At 44.4% G+C, this 25,130-nt stretch overlaps 1 long non-coding RNA gene across 1 annotated transcript; it reads right to left on the reverse strand.

Annotated features, from left to right (window-relative positions):
- Positions 1-24,897, reverse strand: LOC307216097. Its single transcript, XR_013838911.1, has 3 exons — positions 24,823-24,897; positions 23,749-23,795; positions 1-36 (listed from the first exon to the last, which is right to left on the reverse strand). It is a non-coding gene; the product is annotated as an uncharacterized lncRNA (long non-coding RNA).
- Positions 24,898-25,130: the final 233 nt, after the last annotated feature.

Below are 25,130 nucleotides of genomic sequence, written 5' to 3' on the forward strand. Positions count from 1 at the left end.
TTGTCTGCACAGTCAATGGATCAGCTTCAGTAGACACTGTTCTCAAAGAAGTGGGGACAAGATTGCCAAAGAATAATTTAAAGGCACATGGTGTTGTTGAGCTCCTGACTCCAAGCACATCTATACCCCTATAATGTCACTTCCAGACAACCCGTTTACTAGCATTCATCCTGATCTGCCTGCAGGGAGAGTAGACACTGAGTATTCGTTCTGATTTGTTTACAGAGAAGGTAATGGTGTTGCACCAAGCAAACTTCCCCCAAACTTTCAGGCGCATTTTCCTGTCACTTTTTGGGAAAAGTCCAATTCTTAGGGGAAGTAGGTTTGTTGTGGAGGAGTCCCAACAACTTTTAGTAATCCAAATTATGGCTAGCAGCTGTAATATGGTTATTAGCCGCATAATGGCTATAATCTGTAAAGAGACTTCCCCATATATTTGTCTAAAAAGGTAAGGGACCCCTGACAGTTAAGTCCAGTCGCATATGACTCTGGGGTTGCCGCGCTCGTCTCACTTTACAGGCCGAGGGAGCCGGCGTTTGTCTGCAGACAGTTTTTCCAGGTCATGTGGCCAGCATGACTAAGCCGCTTCTGGCACAACAGAACACTGAAACCAGAGCAGCGCGCGGAAACACCATTTACCTTCGTGCCGGAGTTGCACCTATTTATCTACTTGCCCTTTTTGGCATGCTTTCAAACTTCTAGGTTGGCAGGAGCTGGGACCGAGCAACGGGAGCTCACCTCGTTGCGGGGATTCAAACCGCCGACCTTCTGATCAGCAAGCCCAAGAGGCTCAGTGGTTTAGACCACAGCACCACCTATAAAGTTAACATGGGGCCCGGCTACATGTGACTTTGAAACATGTGGAGGATTTGCCTTGTCCTCCCATACCATCATCTCTACAAATAAATCTGTCTTTTAAAGCTCCTATATGGCATGGGAGAACAGCTACCACTGGTACCTATGGAGGCTTTCTGCACCTGCCAAGTAGCAGCTTCAGAGGGGCAATATTAATTACTATTGCAGAGTGGAAGGAAAGGCCCCCCCCATCCCATTTATTTATGTATATACTGATTGATTGCGGAAAAAAGAAGAACCTCAAAGTGGTTCACAAAAAGAATAAAACAATGAAATTATCAGTAATCAGTAACAATGAAATCATCATTGTGCTGCTATGATTAGGGTCCCCAACTGCTATCAGCTGTAGAAGAAAAACACACTCTTAGGCCACTTGTTTAATGTCAAGTGTAATTTGACACTAGACTTCTGGTCACCACCACCTCTTGTAGCCACAAATTGCATATATTAATTGTGAATTGGGTGAAAAAGTACTTTCATTAATGCCACTTAGAAAATAACATCCAATGTTATTTCCTGGCTTTAATTATACAGACACTTGCAATGCAGCATTATTAAGTTCATCTGCACGACATGCTAGTGTTTGGAGAATAAATGATCCATATTGAATTAGTTCTGATTACTAGAAGCAAAGAGGGTCTCTCATATAGCAGGCCACCTTGAACACAGTGCTGCCTCCTGTGGATTATCACAGACAGTCCTGACTTGGAAGATGCAGACAGAAAGCAGACACAAGGCATTTCCTCTGCATTTGCGTAGCTGCATACCCTATACAGGGTTGCCTTGAAACTTATCCAAATGATATGAAGTCAGTAGAAGACTGCTGGGAGGTATCACATGGGAACAGATCTTCTTGTGACATTTCCTGTTCACCCTGCTTGTAGCTGGAGTGGAAATAATGGCAACTGCAGCCTTTTTTAGAGTGATCCTGACAGTTTTTTGGCTGCCACAACTGGATGGAAATAACAACCCAGTTGCATAGCATTGATAAATTTCAAAGTGGATCTATTCATTTATTTAATTCCATTTGTGCATCACTTCCCATCAAATATCTGGAAGCGATCTTAAAAGAAAAACAATGGCACATTTTGATATATAAAAGCCACTAGAACAATTAAAAGACAATGACCAACACATTTATATGTGACAAAAATAAAAACGCTTCCATGCATAAAAAGTTCAGCAAGTTTTGCTAAAAATGTGTTATGCTTTTTTCTCCCCCTTTTGTAAAGCGTTCTACAACCTGCAAGAATAAATGGAAAATACCAATTCTAGTTCACATTTTTAAGCAGCAACAGATGTGATATAGCTTTTTAAGGAAAATTACTGGCCCGCCCTAGCATTTTTTTTTAAGGCATGGAGGCTCTAAAATAGGCACAGAGCTCTCACCCAACAACAATGGCTTCATTCCAGTGAAGGTGACATGCCTATGATCAGACTCTACTCTCTGATCTCTTAAAGAGATAAGAGTGTACATCAGAGTAGGGATGCGGGTGACGCTGTGGTCTAAACCACTGAGCCTCTTGGGTTTGCCAATTAGAAGGTCAGCAGTTCGAATTCCCATGACGGAGTTAGCTCCTGTCACTCTGTCCCAGCTTCTGCCAACCTAGCAGTTCGAAAGCATGCCAGTGCAAGTAGATAAATAGGTACCGCTCTGGCGGGAAGGTAAGCAGTGTTTCTGTGCGCTCTGGTTTCTGTCACCGTGTTCCATTGCGCCAGAAGCGGTTTAGTCATGCTAGCCACATGACCCAGAAAGCTGTCTGTGGACAAATGCCGGCTCCCTCGGCCTGAAGCGAGATGAGTGCCACAACCCCATAGTCGCCTTTGACTGGACTTAACCGTCAAGGGGTCCTTTGCCTCTACCATTTTTTTTTACACCTGGAACTCTGCTTCAAGCTGATAATGATCTTGACAGCACCTATCCAAATCTACTCAGAAGTAAGTCCTATTGAATTCAGTGGGCCTTCCTCCTAGGTAAGTGAGGTTAGGATTGAAGTCTAAAGCAATAAAAGAAATTTGGTTTGGTTTGCATGATGCGTGCCTACTTTGTTTATACTTCAAATATAATAAGCAGCCTGAAATATAATTGTCCTTCAACATTTGTGCTTCTCTTAATTTTGCTGCACATTTCTCCAACAAAAAAGTGTATATTAGGGAAAGCATGCATTTAAAATGTTCACATTAGTGAAAAACAGCATACAAAATACATTATATTAGGAGAAATGACTTGCAGAAATGTGTATATTAGAAGAAATGCAGACAAAAAGGCTGATTGAATTTTTATGATTCTTTAGAAAAACCAATCTAATGCAGAAATGTAGCTAACAGAATTTAAGACTGGAAAAAATTAGACATCACAAGAAACTGAAACTGATGGAACTACCCGTCCCTAGACAAAATTGAAGGTAGTGTCAGAAGGTCTTGTGGTCTCTATCATTACAATTTTGGGTACCCCTCAACTGTCCCAGGAAAATTGGACACCCCATTTTTCACGCTAGGGCATGGCAGCCAGTTTGGGTGCCGCAACCTTGTGCCATGGGTGTGCAGTCATGTGACTTGCCTGGGAGTGAGGCCTGGAAGACATGCGCCCCAAGTTTTGACCTGGACATGTTGGAGGGTATGACTTAAGTTCATCTTTATCCAGTGATTGTTTCATAAACTCCATTAACACACAGTGAAGAGTAACAATAAATGGGCTTTCTTTTTCTATCAAGGCAGACAGGAAAATAAGAGAATATCCATCCCTTTTTCAGGTCGACTGCATACTCTTGTGTTCTCACATTCAAAGGGTTGTGATTTTTGAATGGCAGATTTAAATGTAGGTTTACTTCCACTGACGATGACCCTTGAATTATTATAGCTGATCGATTTGAAGGCATGACCATCTAGGTGTCTTTTTTGGCCTTTAGGACAATCTAATCTGTATTAGATTAATACGTGCTTGGTTTGGGGGGCAGGGATTTTTTAAAAAAAAAAAGAAAAGCAGACTTTTTGTTTTGTTTTGCAGACAGGAAGAACTCAGCCAACATGTCAGCTCTGCAGGAAAGCACAGCAGGGGATTTTCAAAGGGAACGGGACAGTTCCAAACAGACTTTGTGCTTCTCATTCCCCGAGACCCTTCACCTATCAATCTGCGCCTTAATCTCTACATGAAATACACAAATAAACACAGTGATGATCCTCTGTCCCAAAACCAGACAAACACCCTTCACTTTTCCTGCCCCCTTTCCTCACTAATCTTGCCGGAGTCGAACTCTCTCAAGAATTGTAGACTAGCAAATGAAAACTTCCAGCCTGAACAGTTTAGCCAGGGTATCCATGTCGCAAATCTCATTAAATTGCACCGTGGAAGAAGCCATGCGCACCTAGCGCTGGGAATATAATGGGAATGAAGGCAATCAATCACCGCCAAGTCACTGCAGCCGCTCTCCCATTCCCGTTCCCAGTGGCCCCATTGCAATCATGCTAGACACCAGGTTAGCCTGCACACAATTAGAAGGTTATTGGAGGCATTCGAAAACGCACTGGAGGTGATCATCATTGCACACTAGGTTAGTTAAGTTCCTGTTATTAATGAATGATTGGAGCCCTCATTGAGTGTGGTAGACAGAGGGAAAGGAGATTACCCTTTTTTTGCATCAACTTCTTGCAACAACTTCTCTGAGATTCATTGCTTCCAGACTCATATTGCTTAATTGGAGTACATCTGCACCCTGTACTGTTAGCCTACTCTGTCAAGTTATTATTGAGTTCTGAAAACCTGCTGATACACAAAGAAGATTCTTGATCTTGGAAAAAGCAACAGTTCCCTGTTCCTAGGCAGAGATGCTTGTCCCAATGGCTGAAATTGAAACCTCCCTCTAGCAGGAACAGGAAAAACTACAGCGTAGCCTGTTTCAATACAAAACTAAACACGTATCTAAAAATCACTTTGGGGTTGGGCTCCATGTCCTCAATCATTTTCTGTTACAGTGGTGCTTCAGGTTACAGACGCTTCAGGTTACAGACTCCGCTAACCAAGAAATAGTACTTCAGGTTAAGAACTTTGTTTCAGGGTGAGAACAGAAATCGCGTGGCGGCGGCACAGCGGCAGCAGAAAGCCCCATTAGCTAAAGTGGTACCTCAGGTTAAGAACAGTTTCGGGTTAAGAACGGACCTCCAGAATGAATTAAGTTCTTAACCTGAGGTACCACTGTATATGGCAATGTACCTGCGGCAGCAAAGCCTCACCACAAACAGCACATGCAAGCTTTCCTAAGAGCTTTCCCCAGGGTTCTCATGTTGAATTGCCTTCACTTTATAACAGTAAACTCTGACTAAAACGTCAAGTCATATTTCTTTGCAGGGTATGTCTCTTCAGGACAAATAGGATTTCACAATCCTACAATGGAAACATTTAGAGGAATCATAGAATCATAGAGTTGGAAGAGACCACAAGGGCCATCACGTCCAACCCCCTGCCAAGCAGGAGGCAGTAAAAGGATATCATTGTTAACTTCTGGGTGTTTTGGTTTTTTCCTGTGGACTTCGGGGTAGCAGGGATTGGTTGCCAGACCCCAAGTAAAGGCCACAGGGGGCAGACTGACTATAGGGGTGGTGTGCATTTGGAGATGAGGGTGGAAAACAGGGGAACACAAACAGCAAAATTAATACTGCTTATTCTGGACAGAACTTCTTGAAACTGAGCACCACTAATAATCATATAGCAGAGAAAATAAGAACTGACAACTATTTAGAATACTGCTACTTAGATCCTGTTCAAAGAAACTGTTTAAAATAGCAGCTAGTTTACTGTTTTAATGAAGGTAGAAGGACCCGTAGTCCTACAATCCATCGGGGTGATGGAAGTTGTTGGGCATTTCCAGACTCTTGCTGTCTTCAGGTGGGATTCAATCACACACTGCCAAATACAGGTTGCGCAAGTATATTTGATTGGGAAACCTTGTGCGACAAAAGATTTCTGCGACAAACCCACTTCCCCAAGTGACCAGCCTTTTTGCGAAAAGGAAAGTAGCAGCAAAATGCACTGGGAAGTGTGGAACGACACTTGCAACACCACATTACCTCCGTTCATACAAATCTGAATGAATGCTCAGAAACAGCCAGCGTTGTCTTGCAACCTTGCAAACCAATCAGGGTAACACTCAACGAAGAGGTCGCATGGTAGCATATCCAGGAACAATTGGAGAGCCACTGATTGGTTACCTACTGCAAAGTTTTATGCCCGCTCTTACTGTTATGATAAAATGGATGAAGACAACTCTGTATTCAGAAAGTACTTTTGAGACATAATCTAACCAAGACTGAGAACAAATAAGGAGTCCCACCCCACCCCACTTTGGACAATTATGTTTTTGTTAAGCATTTGTAATATATTCAAAGGCACCTGCAGGTTCTTTTGAGAATCGGTTCTTTGTTATGATAATGAAAACACCTTGAAACTAAGAAAAAAATCTCTTTTAGTTCGAAAAGTAATTTGTGTGTTCTGTGGCGTGCATATGATGGCTGTTGTGTACAGATTTAGCAAATGTAACCCTTAAAGAGGGAGAATCAAAATTTATCTCTTGATTTTAAAGGAACAGCTTTACAGTGGCACATTTTATTAAAGTTTAGTTAGATAATATAGAGCAGAGGTAGGCAGAAGGTAGATCCCCGGGTGATTTGTGATAGATCACCAAGGATTTCTGATTCCCAATTAGTTAACAATAGCAGCAGCTTATAAATCACAGGTGAGTAACCTGTAGCCCTCGAGATGTTGTTGGTATGAAGCAACTAAGATCTTAATCTATTTTTTGTGGGATGTGAAACACAGAGCAGTCAATTACAACATTCCTAGAGTGGACATAAAAAGGGGGTGTCTGGACCAGCCAGTTGGAACTTCCTGTTTCCTCCTGGGCTCAGACAGACTTCCTCTACATGTGACCAGAGGTGGGCATGGCTTCATCTGTGCAGGTGACAAAATAGCACAGAGGAGGCAGTCATATCTTTCTCTTACTCCATTCCTTGAAGAAGCAACATCTGCTTAGCCTGAGATGCTAGACCAGTGCTAGTTTTGAGGAAGCCCTGGGCTAGGTGCCATTTGGGGTTCCTCCAGCACATCCCTGGTGCTCCTCTGATACTGTCCCAGTGGATTCCACAAAGAGAGCTTACCAGGGGACAGAGGCGGTAGATATAGAATTATCAGGTTTGCTGACACCTGCTAGGATTATAGCAGTGGCTGCACCTTTGGGCTGAAGCAATTTTCTTGCCATTTACCCCCAACCGCTTCCACTTATTAACAAATAATTTATGCGTAAATGCTGATTGTTTTCCCAACTTCACATTCTGCTGCAATCTTGGTTGCTCATCTGTTACTCACCAGTGATTTGTTCTTTGGGGTACATTATACTGATTCTCATTCTTCCCTGAATAATGGAGTGCTTTTGAGCAGGGAAATTTCACAACGCTACAGTGCTGTGCTTTGCTGTTAAATTCTATTTTTTAAAAAATGCAGACTTTTAAGTATATGAGACAAAATGTACAAGACATTCTCTCTCTCTCTCTCTCTCTCTCTCTCTCTCTCTCTGTGTGTGTGTGTGTGTGTGTGTGTGTTTAGCAGAATGTTCATATATTCAGCCATGGTGCTTTAAATTACTTTAGTGTGCTGAGATTTGTAGGGGGAAATTGGCAGTTATGCCATTGCACCTGCTGAAGGAAATGTGCCCTGAGATACATTCTCAGTGGGCTGCTGTACACTCAGTTTCAACCAAAATGTGGTAGAGACCACCTGGGACTGTACCATTTCAGAATTCATAATGAAATGCTTTCCCTTCCAGCTTTATGAGAAGCTGGAATGTGAAGCAACAAGAGTTCTCGACTAGATTTCTTCATGTCACCCTTGTTTGCAGGAAATGTTTCTTTTACATTTAGGAGCACTTGATCATGTGACACCCCCCCCCATCCTGAAATGGTACAACCCTAAGAGGACTGAACATTGGGGAAAAGAGAGGCGTGCAAATCACCATTATTAATGGAGGGGGTTATTCATTTGTTTGTTTGTTTAGCTATTGTCTCTGGCTGTACACAGTTATTAGAGGGATGTGAGCTGATCTTAACCTTAAAAAGCAATGTCCCTGGGTATGCAAGTGGGGAATCTTCCTTCAGTACTTGCTGTTTTGTATCCATGAGCTGAGAACAGAGATAAGCAAATTTGTCCATGGGGATTTATCCCAGTTTCTCATTTTCCCAGTCTTAAATTCAGTTCTCTACATTTCCATATGAGTTTGTGGTTCTTTTCTTTTTTTAAGTCCTCATGAAAATTTATTATCATTTTAGCGCAAACTTCTCCTAATGCACACATTTTTCTATGCAGTTTTGCCCAATACACACATTTTTGCAAACCAGTGTTTTCTATTATACTGCATCTTTGCATGCTATTTTACTAAGCTATGCAGTTTTATGCACACATTCCCTCAGTATATGCATTTTTGCATATAGGCTGGTAAACTGCAATGCAAAATTCAGGAAAGTGTGGATTTCAAAAGATGGCTGTGTTTCCCTTGGGATATTGCTCTGGAAAGTGCTCATTATACGGTTTACCTTTAAAATTGAACAGAATCAAATTCCTCCCCAATCTCTGAGTGAGAATAGCAACGTTAGGTTATGTCATTCACTTATTCCTTCGCTAAAATAGTTCTCTCCAAAGCACTTCAAGATGGCTTAGAGTATTAAAAAACTAGATGAGTGCTTAAAAGACAATATCAACACAATCAATAAACCAAAAGCGAAACAATGCAGGACTGCCAGCTTGGCCCCACGGCTGTGGGTGCCAGGGGCCATGGGTGTCATGCACCATGCAGGGCCCTGGCACTGAAATTTGTGGGTGCCCGGCCCCTTCCTGAGGAATTTTGTGGGTGCTTGGGCACCCGGGGCCCCAGGCAGTTGGCACCTATGATACAATGGCTCGGTGGCCAGGATGGGGAGTGAAAGGAACACCCCATCACCAGTACAACAGCCCAGAGAGACCCAGCTATCCTGTGTGATAAAGGACTCTTAACATGCCATTGCAAACCCATCAACAAGAGAGGGCTCCCTCCCCAGAGGGATTTTCAGCAAAATCATTTGTATCAGTTGCGTCGTTCATGGCATGTATTCTCTTAGCCATTGTCCATATGCTCCCTTTCCATTGTGTGATGTGTAGATGATCAAGTCCTTTCCTTTTGTAGTTTCATAATGGCCAATGGTTTTTAGCAAATAAATTTGAGCTACTGAGTGGCTGGTTAGCCTGGAGTTGGGTTACAGCTGGAGTTGGGTTATGGCTAAAAATGGCAGCCTATATGGAGTTTCCCCTGCCCTCCCCCCATAATACAGAGGCGGCAATCCTATACCCACTTATTTAGAAGAAACTCAGTGCCGCTCAGTACAGCTCACTTCAGAGTAGACATGATACCTGGGTGATCATAACACTCTCACACCATTCATTTGCTGACACCTGCCATGCATTGTTTGATGCCACTGGCAAAAGTATGGATTGGAAACACAAAATGTGATGATGTTAGAATGTAGGTGCAAAGGAGGACATGTTCCTTGTCTGGTGTAATAATAATAATAATAATAATAATAATAATAATAATAATAATAATTTTTTATTTATACCCCGCCCTCCCCAGCCAAGGCCGGGCTCAGAGCAGCTTACAAGCAATAATAAAAACAAGATGAATGATTACAAACTTAAAAACAAAAATAAAATACAACATTAAAATAATGGAACATTAAAATATTGAAATGTAGCCTCATCGCAGGAGGAGAAGGAAAAGAAAAAGAAGGGGGGAAAAAGAGAGGGAGGGAGGGAATCAAATTGGCTCCAAGCCAAAGGCCAGGCGAACAACTCTGTCTTACAGGCCCTGCGGAAAGAAATCAGATCCTGCAGGGCCCTGGTCTCATGAGGCAGAGCGTTCCACCAGGCCGGAGCCAGAGTTGAAAAGGCCCTGGATCTGGTCGAAGCCAATCTAACTTCCTTAGGGCCTGGGACCACTAGGGTGTTGTTATTTATGGACCTTGAGGCTCTCCGTGGGGCATAACAGGAGAGGCGGTCTCGTAGGTATGAGGGTCCTAGGCCGTGAAGGGCTTTAAAGGTCAAAAGCAGCACCTTAAATCTGACCCTGTACTCCACCGGGAGCCAGTGCAGCTTGAAAAGCACTGGGTGAATATGCTCCCATGGCAGAGACCCTGTGAGGAGCCTCGCTGCAGCATTCTGTACCCGCTGGAGTTTCTGGGACAGCTTCAAGGGCAGCCCCGCGTAGAGCGAATTACAGTAGTCAAGCCTGGAGATGACCGTCGCATGGATCACTGTGGCCAAGTCAGGGCGGGAAAGGTAAGGGACCAACTGCTTGAAGCGGCGAAGGTAGAAAAATGTCGCCTTGGCTGTTGCTGTAACTTGTGCCTCCATGGAAAGGGAGGCGTCAAGGATTACACCCAAACTCTTAACGGAAGGCAATGGCACTAATTGGGCCCCCGCAAGAGAAGGGAGTTGGTCCCTTATCCCCATGCCATCCCGACCTAGCCATAGGACCTCTGTCTTAGAAGGATTTAGTTTCAATCAGCTCCCACAAAACCATCCAGCCACAGCTTCCAAGCATCTGGTCAGTGTGTTCGGGGCCGAGTCGGTGTGGCCATCCATCAGCAGATAGAGCTGAGTGTCATCAGCATATTGGTGACAGCCCAGCCCAAAGCTCTGGATAATCTGGGCAAGGGGGCGCATAAAGATGTTAAAAAGCATCGGGGAGAGAATTGCGCCCTGCGGCACTCCACACACCAAGGAGTGGCGCGATGACATTTCCCTCCCTAGTGCCACCCTCTGTCCCCGACCAGAGATAAAAGAGCACAACCAGTTACGGGCTATGCCCTGTATCCCCACGTCTATGAGGCGGTGGTCCAGAAGATCATGATCGACCATGTCAAAGGCTGCTGACAAATCTAAAAGGATCAGCAGTCCTGACCCGCCTCGATCCAGTTGTCTACAGAGATCATCTGTTAGGGCAACCAGAGCCGTCTCCGTCCCAAAACCAGGACGGAAACCGGACTGAAATGGATCTAATGAGTGTAGTGACTCATTTGGGTCAGAGAGCTGCTCAGGGAGTCAGTGGACTGTCCCATTGATTTCAATGGATCTTAAGTATGTAATGGGCCTACTTTTGGTTGGATTTTTACATAAAGGTGACTTTAAGGGTTAAAGCTTCTCTGGTCAGCAATATAAATGCCAATAAAGAAGCTGCCAGGATCCAAGAGTTCTCTGACCAGGATGTTCATCAGTATGGAAATCTTGAGGACTCAACCCTCCTCCCTTAAGGCCTTGCAGAAAATAGGCCAGGCAAGGGGAATAGGTGGGTTGTTCAGACTCAGTCAAGAAAGCAGACCACAGTTATGACTCACTGGTTACATTGCCACTGAGTCATACTGAGCTCTGCAGTGTTAGCACCGCATAAACAAAGGACAGCTAAAGGAACAGAACTGCTTGAAATGAAGAACTGAGCCTTGCTTGTTTCTCTGGTAAGTTAAAAAAAGGCAAGGAAGAATGCCAAGGTGGACCCTTCCAGATGTCATTGGATGACAACACCCACCATCCCTGACCCTTGGCCATCCTGGCTGGATTTGGAGCCCAAAAAGATCTGGATAGCACTGTATTGGCTATTCTTTTTACCATAGCTTTTACTTCAGAAAAGCAGGCTTGGGGAACTGTAGCCCTCCAGGTGTTTTGGACTTTAATCAGGGCTGATTAAACCCACTAAGTAAAATATTATCAAACCAATTATTAGCAGCACCATTCTATACACATACACTCAGAGACATGTCCCCACCATGTTCAATGGAGCTGACTACATCTATGAAGATTTCGGTTCATGGTAGTATTGGGGAAGTTACATTCGACCCCAGTTTCAACACTGTTTGCATCTGCAATAGTTAGGCTGCAGGCAACTGCAATATGGTAAAGAGGGGGGTCCTTGGAAGGGAATTGCAAAGTCTGGGCAGAGTTTTCTGTGGGGGGAAAACCCACATGCTAGTTCAGCCATAGTGTGAGCTTCTGGCGCCTGGGGCAGGCATGCACGTGTGCCAGGGGGTGTGCACACACTGGGAGCGGGGCACAGATTGCAAAGGGTGAAGGATCCTGTCATGACACCCCAGCCCTCGCCACTGACCCCGGTGGAGTGACCCTGCCCCACAATGAAGCCAAGTAGGGCTGTGCTGTGTCGCCTGCCTGCCTGCCTGCCTGCACAGGGTTCAGCCTGGCCAGCCAACACTTGGTGGGCGCAAACCTGGTGTCACTATGCTGGCACTGGCGGAGGAAGGGGGTGCGGTGGGGGCGGACCGCCCCGGGTGCCATCAATGAGGGGTTTTTTTTTACAAAATGCAACTCGACCGCCCCGGGTGCCATCAATGAGGTTTTTTTAAATAAAATGCAGTGGAACCAAGCAGGGTTGAGTTACCTCGTGGTTGAGTTGCTTCAAGCACAGCTGCATGCACGCACACACTGAGGGGGTGACATTCGGCGTGCTGCCCGCCCGCAACTCCCAAGCCTACCCTGAGCCGTCGGAGGAAGGCGGCTAGCTGTGCCGCTTTGCCGGCGGCCTTTCACCCTTTCCCCTTCCTTTTGACAGCTCAGGGGAGGCTTGGGAGTCATGGGCGGGTGGCACACCATTGCCCCCCACGCTCCCGGGGTGCTGGAGGAGAGCAGGGCACGGCTTTCTTTGACGGGGTGGAGGGAGGGAGGGGGAAAAGGCAGGATCTACATTGGATAGCTGCGTGTGCGGCTTTCTTTGATGGGGGTAGAGGGAGGAAGGGGGAATTTCAATGTGGGGTGCGTGACAAAAAAATTCTACACCGGGTACCACCTGACCTTGCTACGCCACTGTATGCTGGTGCCCCCAGCCCAGCGCAGCCCAATGCCTCTCTCCGCAAGCGTTGATTCCTCCGACTCTGGGAGAGGAGCGCTAGGCCCGGCTGCACTGGGGGCATCTGCCGGGGGTGCCTGCTTTGCACCCCCTCAAAAAACCATGCCTAGGGGCATGGCCCCACTGGCATCCCTCATGCTACACCCCTTCTGCTTTACTGGCTGGTATTTAATATTGTTCTTTCTAATTCAGTGAGTGCTTTCAGTGGTTGCTACCACAACAGGCAAACATATACAAAAATGAAGTGGTTTTCTTTCTGTTTGGTTTGTGAGAGATCTTTGTACTTTTGTTCCCAACAATGTGCAAATGTGCTATTTTTGCTATTCAGCAGACAATAGTTCACCTTCACCTTGACTTAGAAGAAAATAGCAAAACCAAGGGTGGGTCCATAGAAAGAGCTCAGAGAAAGGAACGTGCGTGAGAATTGCTGTCAGCATCCATGCTGACCTAAAATCCTCTTTCTCACTCCAAAATTACATTTCAGCAAGGGCCTCCGCTGTGATATTTATTACTTTGAGCAACACTAAATAGACCTCTTCATGACGAGCTTTGAAGGTCTGTGTCATCCCAGTTTGAAATCACAGTTGCAATTTAAAGCACCTTGTTTTAACTGATAAAAGCTTCCCACCCACTGGGATTCAAATGTTTCTTACACTCTCGTGGTACAGACATTCTTGTTTTTATTCTAGAAACCACAGAGACTGAGTACTTGGGTCCCCACCCCCCGTGTAGTCCACGTACAATCTAGATTTCTTGCAGATTTTTGGCCTCTGAATACTACTCCTTGAGAAACTGATTCCATTCCAAAAAGAAAAACTCATTGCAGTTTGATTCTGCATTTCTCCCACAGTGTGTCCATTTCAAAACAGATGTAGGCAGAACCAGCAATTATGTTTGTGTCTGTGTCCCCACACCTGCCAAATGATGTTGTGGGTGGATGTATACCAAGACTGAAACCACCATGTGCTCCTCCATTAACCTGGAACATGTGCAGGAAGGGAAAGGTGTGGACAACCTAATCACGGGAAGGGTTTTCAAAGAGGTACAAAGTAACTATATACCTTTGTGGATGGCAGGATTCAGAATCAATCTGGATTGAAAGCAGCATATTGAGGACAAGCATAAATGATTCCATATTGAGAAAAAACACATTTTTGTGCTACAGATAGGTTAGCATGTATGCGACCACAGTGAATCCATTAGGCTCACATTTGAACCACAGTAAAAACAAAGAAGCACAGTTGTGCCTTGGAAGTCAAATGGAATCTGTTCCGGAAGTCCGTTCGACTTCCAAAATATTCGGAAACCAAAGCACAGCTTCCGATTGGCTGCAGGAAGCTTCTGCAGCCAATTGGAAGCCATAAAAGCCCCGTCGGACATTCAGGTCCCAAAGAATGTTCACAAACCAGAACACTCACTTCTGGGTTTGCAGCGTTTGGGAGCCAAAATGTCTGAGTACCAAGGCGTTTGGGATCCAAGGTATGACTGTACTGTTTCATTTTATGTTTATGAAACAAAACTTAGGCAGCCCAATCTTTTTTTAAAAAAATCTTTTTATTCATTTTCTATAACCAAACAACGAAAAATAAAGAAAAAAACAAATAAACACACCAAAGAAAAAAGAAAACATCAACCAAAACAGAAAACATGAACAGACCAGAAGACAAACATTAGTTAACAACAAATAATGGTTGACTTCCCTCCATCTCGGTTTTGGGTTATGTAAAATAATAATTCCATTCTGCAGTTTTCATTTTATATCATCTACACATCGCAAGGATTATATTAAACCTACTGTGATTTTTATATCTCTAGAATTTGTTTCCATGTATGTTATAAATTTGGTCCAATCGTCAATAAAATTTGTACCTTTTTGCTGTCTGATATTCTGTGTCATTTTTGCCAAATCCATATATTCAAATAATTTAATTTGCCAATCTTTGACGGTCGGGATATTTGGGGTTTTCCAATTTTGTGCTAACAGGATCCTGGCAGCTACAGTTGCATATTGAAACATTATATGGTCTTCTTTCTTAATCTCGTCTCCGATCATTCCCAGAAGGAAGGCTTCGGTTTTTTTAACAAAAGTGTATTTAAATATTTTTTTCAATTCGTTATATACGGATTCCCAATTTTTTTTAATTTCTTCACACTTCCACCACATGTGGTAGAAACTTCCTTCTTTAGTTTTACTTCCAACACCTTTTATCTCCAGTCTTATACATTTTTTGCAATTTCACAGGGGTGATGTACCAACGGTACATCATCTTTTCCATATTTTCTCTAAGGGTAGTGCAGGCTGTAAATTTCATTCCTTTACTCCACAACCTCGTCCATTTGTCAAAATCCAAATTGTATCCGATGTCTATCGCCCATTTTACCATAACATCCTTGACCTCTTCGTCCTAAATAAAATCAATTTTATTGTGATACTGCAAATTATTATTGCTACTACATTTTTAGCCCATTCCCCCCATGACTTCCCCCAAAGAATCCTGGGAAGTGTCGTTTATCTCTCACAGAGCTACAGTTCTTAATACCCTTAACAAACTACAGTTGGCAGAATTCTTTGGAGGGGAGGGAGTCGTGTGCTTTCAGTGTATGCAGCCTAAGTGTCATTGATCTCAGTGGGGCTTACATCTTAAGTAAATCTGCCCAGGTTTGTACTATTACTCTCTACTACAGTACAGCCTACCTGAATTGTTTGTGCTAGATTACAGTGAAAGTATTATGCTCGAAGGAAGATGCTCTGGTTGATTTTAAATAAGCAATTCTGCTTAATTTGTTTTGTTAGTGATGACCTGGGCTATGGACATCATGGCCTATTGTTAAGATTTGCCTTTGGAAATCTGCTTGGGGCTTGTGTTTGCGACTGTTAAGTCAATATATGACAGAATCCAGGCAAAGCATTAAGTGAACCATCTACGCCGTTTTACGCAAATGCTGAAGATTTGACAGGTAACAGGCAGCTCTGCCTCTCCAGGTCATATTATCTATATTTCACTGTATCACTACATAGATTGACGTGTAGTATTGTGAACAGCTGATACTGTTATTGTAAACAAGTGGACTGCAGGCTGCTTAATGTTCTGCACCAGATGCTTTACTGATGAATGTATGTTCCCCTGGCAGCTCTCAGGAGAGGCTGAAATTGCAATGAAGCCACAGAGAGATGCGAGGAGCCGCAAAGCAGCATTGTTACATCGTATTGTGATGTCAATACGATCAGGCCTCTGTCAATCAAATGGGGAAAAAACATGTGGCTGCATTTAGGGAACTCTAGATCCAAAGGATACATGCTGTGTTTAAAAATCCATGCTTCCCATCTTGGGTTCCAAATAAAATCCATTCTCTTGAAGGATTAAGTGAAGGCTGGGGAATTATGACAGGGAGTCTCATTACAATTTTTCTGTGATTGTCTGCTGTTTTAAATTGTTGCTAATGTTGTATTTAATTTTTTTGCAACCTGCCCTGCAAAGTAGGTAATAAACACAACAAGACTGCTAACAATAATAATGATAATAGTAGTTCATCATTGTTTGCCTTAGGCGTGGTGAGATGAATGAACTGCGAGGCCTTTCAACAATTTTAGTGGTAGAATTAAGCAGTTTTAAATTAGTGGATTAGGTCAGTTTATTTTTATTGTTTTAAGGAAAGTTGTATAGATTGATCAGCATTTTATTGTTGTCTTCTTGATATCTATTGATGACCTTCCTCTACCAACAAGCCTTTTGCATGTAGATTTTTTTATCCCGGTCTTTAACTGTACTGCCCTAGAAATTGTGTTTCTGCATGTTTGGCACCACATGTGCCAACTCCCTGGGGCCCTGGGTGCCCGAGCACCCACAAAATTCCTCATGAAGGGACTGGGTACCCACAAATTTCAGAGCCAGGGCCCCACAACCATGGGTTCTGGGGGCCCCGGCTCCAAAATTTGGCACCCATGGTTGTGGGGCCAAGCTGGCACTCCTGCTACAGATCCACTAACGCTATCACCATGCTAGCTAACACTGCTGTGTAAAACCCACAACCTCTTCCCTTGACTTTCACTGACACTGACAGCAAGCAGGACATGCAGCAGGACAGGACATCAAGATACGACCATCAGGACAACTTAATGAAAGCAATGCCCTAGAGACAGTTATACTCATCTCTAAACCTAGGCATATTTCATTAACCAATGGGAGGGTGAATGACTCAGCAAATAATACACAGGTACCCCTGTGCACCTTCTCTCTTATCTCTGAACATCTGGAGAATGGGGTGTGTGTTCCTCAAGACATGAGACCAAGCATGGTGAAAGTTAACCCACTGTTTAAATTACACCAACACCGGTGATAGCTTGTGAGCTGCTTTGGGCACAGTCTTGTAGGAAAGTGGAATAAAAATAAATGGTTGGAAATTACAGGGTTGGGGCAATCAGTGGCTGTGTACACATTACCATCTTAAAACACAGCCAGGTCATTCTTTTTCTTGATTCAGATTGCATATGCTTTTGCAGGGAAAGGCAGATGCATCAAAATGTGTTGTTTCATAAGAAATCTGGATAGAGACGGGACAGATATGGACTGTGGTTAATGTTGTGTGCTCACCACCTCCCAAACCAGCATCGGGAGCACACTTGATGCAGAGTAAACAGGACTGTGTACACAGTCTGTATCAGGAAAAATCTATTTACTCTTCCTATTTTGCTCTGCTCCCTTCTCTCATTGCTTTTCTGTCTTTATCTGTCTCACACACCCCTTCACACTTAGAGTTATACACACATGCACACACACACAAACACATACCCCTCAGGTGTCTTTCAACATGAAGGTTGGAAGCAGCTGGCTGCTAATTTGCAAGTAAAGAACTGAGCTAGCTTTTAGCACAGTCTTCCTCCCTATGCAATTGCTTCTGTGCCTCTACTTAAGCTGTATATTTTTATAGAAACAGATTACTACAGAGAGGGTATATGCAGGAATGGGAGCAACGGTTCCCTAACTGCTACCATAGCTGCAGCTCTGGTCTAGAAATGTAGTATGCAGAATTCTTGCTGCAGAGGGGAGAAAGCTGATTTGCCTTCACTTAACTTCTTGTCAAGGTACATAGAGAAATATTATCAACTGTCAATATTCAAACACTGTAACATGAATTTGACCCTTTCACCACCTACAAATGCCATCTTCAGGTGCTTCCTAAGTGACATATATTATAAATGTCCCTAATAACAAACTAAATCAGCTTCCATGCATTTGTTTCCTGAGTTTTTTTATTGCTCCAAGTTTGGGACTCCCTCCACCCATTATTTTTTTTAAAAGACATGCTGGGAATAAACCTGGCACCCTCATCCAAATAATTCAACAATTCCCCTTAAGCACCCACTCCTCAGAATATAAGTAACCACAGGAGGTAGGGCCAGTCCCAAATATTTTGGTGCCTGAGGCAGAGTTTCTGCAAATGTTGCCCCACATCAAAGTATGTTGTATCCAAAGCCAACCAAGATATTTTGTGGCCTGAGGCAGAAAACTCTCAAAGCACCTTACCTTTCCCCCTCTCTGGCAGAAAAATAGCAATTTACTGCCCTCCACAACAGTCAATATCACCTCATTCTGCCCAATAGTGTCAGGTGACCCTGGCAGAAGGGAATGGTGGTTATGGGTGGGGTGGAAACTTCCTTACTATCTGTTAAACTCCCTACGCCCCCCAGTCACTAACTGCCAATATTCAATTCCTTCCCACTTTTTCTTTGGATTTTAGTAGCTTTCTCTTTCTCTATGTATAACCCTCTACCTCACAGCAGTATGGTCCAAGTAATTGAATTGTGGTCCTCGTGTGAAATGAAGCCAACTTCATCAATTTGTCAGGGACAGTTCAGTGCAGCAACTGGCCATGTGTAGAGAGCTCCTGAAGTCCTGCCGGCAGGAGAATGAGAAGTTAGGAACCACAGGGAAGCAGTTGCTGTTATAGCTTCTTGTTACTGAAGCTTAAGCTTCATGTTGGGATGGGTGAGGATGTCAATTTTGGGCTTTCAGTTTCCCATTTTTCCAGGCTTCAGTTTGATTCTCCACATTTGGTTTGTGGTTTCTTTTGCAGCACATCAGTGCAAATTTCTCTTAATATACACATTTTGTATGCCGGTTTGTCTAATATACACTTTTGCAAAGCAATTTTCTCTCATTTAATGTGGCGTTGTATGTTATTTCACTAATAAATGCATTTATATCAGGACCGGTTCAAGATGTTTTGGCACCTGAGGTTAATCAGAAAATGACATCCCCCCAAGAATCCTGGAAATCAGAGCTTGTTATTGATTCTTTTTTCATTATTTTAAGAATACAGGAAGGGGGACTAAACCAGGGATATCCACCTAGGTTTCATCTTCCCTGCTCAAATGAGCTGAGCAGCTACTACAGTGCCCAGAAAGTAGCCTTAACGACATCAATGAAACAAGTCTCAGCTCACTTGAAGGTATGAAGACAGCTGCTCTCCCCTACCTTCCCTTATGCGGAAGGGACATTTATCAGCTTGCAGCAGTTGCATGACATGGGGGAGTGAAGGGTCCAGGCTGTCCTTCTCAGCCAAGAGTCCAGGCAGGTACTTGTTCTTGAGCTCGGCCTTGGCTGTGGACCTGGTGCTAGGTACCAGCAGAGTGAGGGTGATGCTGGGCCCAGTGGGACAGAGTCAGTGGCTGAGTGTTAAGTTGTGGGCGAACATATCTGACAACACAGCGATTCTTCAAACAGCTCTTGTTTATTCAAAGGCCAGAACAGAATTGAACTGAAGAGCTCAGTCAGCCTGCTTATATAGAGATCCAGAACAACGTAACTGTAGCAACTTTCTAAAACTATCCAATCACTGAACGTCACTTTCGATCCTTCATTTCCATAACTATCTACAGTATCCCCCTGCTGGCCCAGGGTGAGAACTTCGGTACATAAAACCGAGGGTGGCAGGAGGGATGAAGGCTGGGGCCTGCACACCCTGCTGCTGCTGCCTCCTCTTCTTCCTCCTTTGAGCTATGACACTTCACAAGCTAACAGATGTATTTCCCATCAGCTGCTACTTTGAAATAGAAATGCCTGGGAGTGAACCAGGGTCTACTGCACGCAGAGGATGTGTCCTGCATATTGCTGTGGCTCCTTCCTGACAATTCAAGAGCTAACTTGGTAGATAACTTGGTAAAGGTAAAGATACCCCTGACCGTTAGGTCCAGTCGCAGACGACTCTGGGGTTGTGACGCTCATCTCGCTCTATAGGCCGAGGGAGCCGACATTTGTCCGCAGACAGCTTCCGGGTCATGTGGCCAGCATGACTAAGCTGCTTCTGGCGAAACCAGAGCAGCGCATGGAAACGCCTTTTACCTTCCCGCTGGAGTGGTACCTATTTATCTACTTGCACTTTGACGTGCTTTCAAACTGCTAGGTGGAGAGGAGCTGGGACCAAACAACGGGAGCTCACCCCGTCACAGGGATTTAAACTGCTGACCTTTTGATTGGCAAGCCCTAGGCTCAGTGGTTTAGACCACAGCGCCACCCGCATCTCAGATAACTTGGTAGCTTGCCTCAAATTGGGATATTGGAAACTGGTTAATAATTATCCAATATGGTGGGATTCCGGAAGGATCTTATAACTGTGTCCTTTAGGCCTGCTGAAACCCTGTTTATTGCAAGGAGGCAATGACCACTCCCTTCACCCACCCAACCAATCAACTGGTGGATTTTTTTGATGAGCCAGGAAGGGCAAGGATCTAGCACACATGTGGTAGCTCTCACATTTCCAAGCAGTGCCGGCCCACCCATGAGGCAAGGAAAACTGCCTTCAGCAGCAGGATCCACAGGGGCAGCATAGCCTGATGTAGATCTTCATTTCCTCTTTGTTCCTGATGTAGTTCTCCACCCACCCCTTCTTCCCTGGTGGGGAGCAGGGCTTCATTTTGTGGTTCACCTCAGGTGCCAAAATGTCTTGGACCAGCCCTGTTTCCAAGGATCCCATTCACATCCTTGGGTTGTACAAGTTGAAAAGTATCCATTAACACTGGACAACTAAGGGGGCAAAATTACCTGCACTAGACCTGTAAACTATAACATCCAAGTCAGAATGGAGCTAAGTGATTTTGTCAGCAAAGTGCTGAGCAAATTGTTCACATCAAGTGGTCTAACTGCTCCTCACATGAACCAAAGTGTAAAAGACCACGGACCACTCAAAACAGCCATGCTAGATGGTTCCTTGATAACACAATGCAGGCAGGGGAAAAAAGACATTTCACTGCCTGCATTGCTGCAAAAGAAGAGGAGGAGGAGGAGGAGGAGGAGGAGGAGGAGTTTGGATTTGATATCCCGCTTTATCACTACCCAAAGGAGTCTCAAAGTGGCTAACAATCTTCTTTCCCTTCCTCCCCCACAACAAACACTCTGTGAGGTGAGTGAGGCTAAGAGACTTCAAAGAAGTGTGACTAGCCCAAGGTCACCCAGCAGCTGTATGTGGAGGAGTGGAGACGCGAAGCCGCTTCACCAGATTACGAGTCTACCACTCTTAACCACTACACCACACTGGCCTTCAAATAACCTGTAGCTTGTACTCGGTTGGATTCATTCCAAGTTTTCTGCCAACATGAGTTTCATCATCACCAAGTCCCTAGCGAAACAGGGGGCTGGGCTGGCTCCACTCTCTGAGAGGGTATACTCAGGAATGACCATGTCCACCATTCTGGTCATTTCTCCATTCCAGAGGTCCACCAGGGCTTTGACAGAATTGCCTGCTAAGGTAACAGGAAACCCCTGAAGAGCCATCAGGAAACCATCCAGATTCATCAGCTTCATGGGGTGAACCATCTTAATCATTCTTCCACCCCTGAGAGTATACAATATACTACTGATGGCCTTCAAGTGTACAGTAGCTTCATATATAAGAAGAACTCTGTCCCCAATTCTGTGAAAACGGGTCTCTCTGCTTTTAAAGTTGATTATAGTCCCCTCCCATGTCCATGAGAGCTCTTATTTGCAACAAGCTGGATACTTCACTGGAGACGAGAACCAAGTATGAAATTGGGTTTTCTTCCATCTAAGTAGAAAGGCCAACCAGAGCATTTTGTGCAGTGTAGTCACGTACCCTGGAGCTGAGTGCAGACAGATAAAATTAATTTGATAGGTGACTCACTTCTTGCCCTTGTTAGTTCACAATGATTCATTTGATCCAAGCAGATTTTCTAACTCCAGTAAATGCAGGCTAGCGAAAATATTGCCTGCAATATATTAGCAGACTGGACAATGACAGTTGTTAAGGTACCTGCCTGCCTGTTGGCAATGCCCCTCAGAGCACATTCAGAACAACTTTCTTTAAAACTGAGCTGCTTATTTAAAAGGAGAAATGAATATGCAAAGTGTTCAAATCACCCCAAACAGATTACTAGCGAGAGAACCTGGGCACTGCTGACGTCGAAGCTGTCAGTTAAAATATGTGCCTAGCCTATCTGCGTTTCAATAAAGCCCCCCTAAAGTAAATTCTGGCTATGCCCATGCTGGCATGGCAGGAACAAATATCCCTCAAAAATGCCTTACTTCTGATGGCAAAGCACTTTGAGCCAGGCCTGCAATAGAAAGGGAAAGCTTTAACTCTTACATGGTTCATGGTGGGAGGGGGAAAAACACCCTCAAATCATGTGACAATGTCGAACAGATAACAGGGAAATGCGACTAGTTACCAAATGACATCCAAAGGAAGGCTTCAGCCTAGGCAAACGCACTAAAATACATTCTGCACAACTGGAGCCAAATGTGATTAACCATCATCAGAAGACCACATAAAGTTATTAAACACAACACGGTTTATCTTGTTGTAATATGCTTTTAGGGATGTTCTTCAGCTCCCCAGGGAAAAAAAATTAGCCATGTATGAAAGAACAGGAACTGGGATTATAGAATATAAAATGCAGTTTGGGCCCAGAGGGCTGCAACTATTACAATCTGGGTAGCCATTTTTGGATATTTCCAGCAGTTTCTTCTTCCCAGACACTGCTGGGAGGCAGGCAGTTATCCTATTACAGTATATTAGAAAGCAAGAGAGGTTAGCTGATTTTTTTTTGCATGCGGTTTGCTACAGTCTTGTCAACCAGCACAGCAATTAAATCCATCCATTAAGAAATCTAACAAACCGAGGATTGGTGGTTGTTTTTATCCCAGGCATGTTTCACTAACAATGAATTCTTAATCACTGTCTACTCAGAAATGAGTATTGTTGAGTCCAATGGGTCTTACTCTCAGGAAAGTGGGGAATGGATTGCAATGTACATTTATTCTTTTTGTTGCCCCGTTAAACCACATTGGGTGCAATCTTAAGGCTTGATCTGCTGGAATGAGCAAGCTAGGATCCAGTGAATCTCCAACTGAGCAAGGGAGGGTTATGGCTCAGATAGGTTATGTTGGTGTAAATCCCAAACCCTGGTTTAGCCGAAGTTATGCTAAACCCGAGTTCCTCATTCAGCTCAGCCAGGGCTCAGCCAGCAAAACTCATCTGGGCAGATTTTAAACTAGCATAAGCCCTGGAAAGGAGGTTTTCCTTAGGGCTGGTGAGGAACCTGAAGGTGGACTTAGATGGGATCCTAAGCTTGTTCAGCTAGGCCATATGACCTGATAACTGGTATAAATCAAGCTGGTAAAAAGGGTGGGGAAACTGAAACTCTGGTGACAGTACTATTTGGTATGGTGGTACCAGGAGGGGATGCAAGCCCCAGTCCAGTAGATCTGAGAAGACAAAGGTCTCCCTAGCCTGCTAGAATCTCCAATTTGGCTTGCCAGATTGCCAGGGGCAACTGCTACAGACAGACTGTCTTTGTATTGCAATTCCAGCACATTAGACATTCCAAGACACCACTGGCAGGCTTAGCTATAAAATCCATCTTAGGATAGACAGTTAGAATGAAAAACATTGTTCCATGCCAGCCCCAATCTCCAAGTGGTGAGAGATTTTTAGGGGTTCCAATGCTTACCTGGGGTTTGGTTGTCTTGGAATGAGGGTCAGCAGAGACTGTGATGCCTGCAGGTGATACGGTTTTATTGACACATATGTACAAGCTAAGCATAAGATCATGAGTAGGCAAACTAAGGTCTGTGGGCCAGATCAGGCCCAATTGCCTTCTGGATCCATCCCGCAGACAGTTCAGGGATCGCCACGTGGATCGCCAGCACACACATTCTTTCCCTCCTCCCTCCCTCCTCCTGGCTTCTCCCCTAGAAGCGGAAGGGGGCTGGGCTTTGTTGATGCCAGCAGCAGCAGCAGCAGCAGCACTCAAGCGGCTGCCATTTTAAGCAGCCCCTCTCTGGAGCCCTTTCACGCACTGCTCATCGTCCCTCCGCCGCCAGCCCCTGTCACGCACAAGACACAGGTAAGCCACCGGGGCTCGTGGTGCTCTTGCATCACCCGCCCCCCCCCCCAAATATAGTCTGGCCGCCCATAAGGTCTGAGGGACAGTGGACCAGCCCCCTTGCTGAAAAAGTTTGCTGATCCCTGCATAAGATGGAGATGTTCGCAGTATTAACTCCCCAACATATCTTGTTTCTCCATTAATTACAGATTTGGATCCAGCACAGATCAAGCATGTCTCCAGCTTTCAGCCTGCTTCAGTTCAGCTCTCTCTCTCACTCTCCAGCTATTGTTCTCCTACCTAGCAGCTAGGTGAGGCAAGACCCACCCATTAGCCTGGAGGGCACCATCACTTAGTTGCAACCTAGCTCATTCTTTAAGTGGCCAGCTAAGGTCTTATAAAAAACTTGTCTGACTAGTTCTTCAAACTCCTCTGTTGGATGCTCTCACTGGGTACAGAATTCCAAGAACTGGAACAGAATCAGGACATTCTAGACTGACACCCCCCCCACACACACACACACAAACCCACAACAATATGAAAGTACATCTGGGAGGAAAAAAATCAAATTATCATTTATAGCTAGCCATTCTTTCTCAGTATGCATCTTACTACACTTTTAGACATTGCCCTACTGTGAGGAAATAAATGTGAAAATACTTGCAAAATGTCCAATAATTGGGAATATGTATGAAGTGCCTGCGTGCATTTTTAAAATCTTTTGCTGAGAGGCCTATTAAACATGCTGTTTGTAGTCTGTTGCTTACTAGGTGTGCATATCAGGCTGCAAGAATGAGGTCAGTCTGCAAGAATGAGGTCTGAGGTAAAGCTTATGGTGTCACAAAGGCAAAGGTGCTCCCTGAATACCCTGTTCCTGCAGGGAAGGGATATTAGGACACCTCCCTCTCATATCGTATGCCATAAGGTTGCTAATCCACTCTGTTACTTTCCTCTTCATCTTAGCTTTCAAATAAACACCTCTCCCTGGTGTGATAGAAAAGTTGTTC

The sequence above is a fragment of the Podarcis cretensis genome (genome assembly GCF_951804945.1).
Source record: "Podarcis cretensis genome assembly, chromosome: 5".
NCBI classification, from domain to species: domain Eukaryota; kingdom Metazoa; phylum Chordata; class Lepidosauria; order Squamata; family Lacertidae; genus Podarcis; species Podarcis cretensis.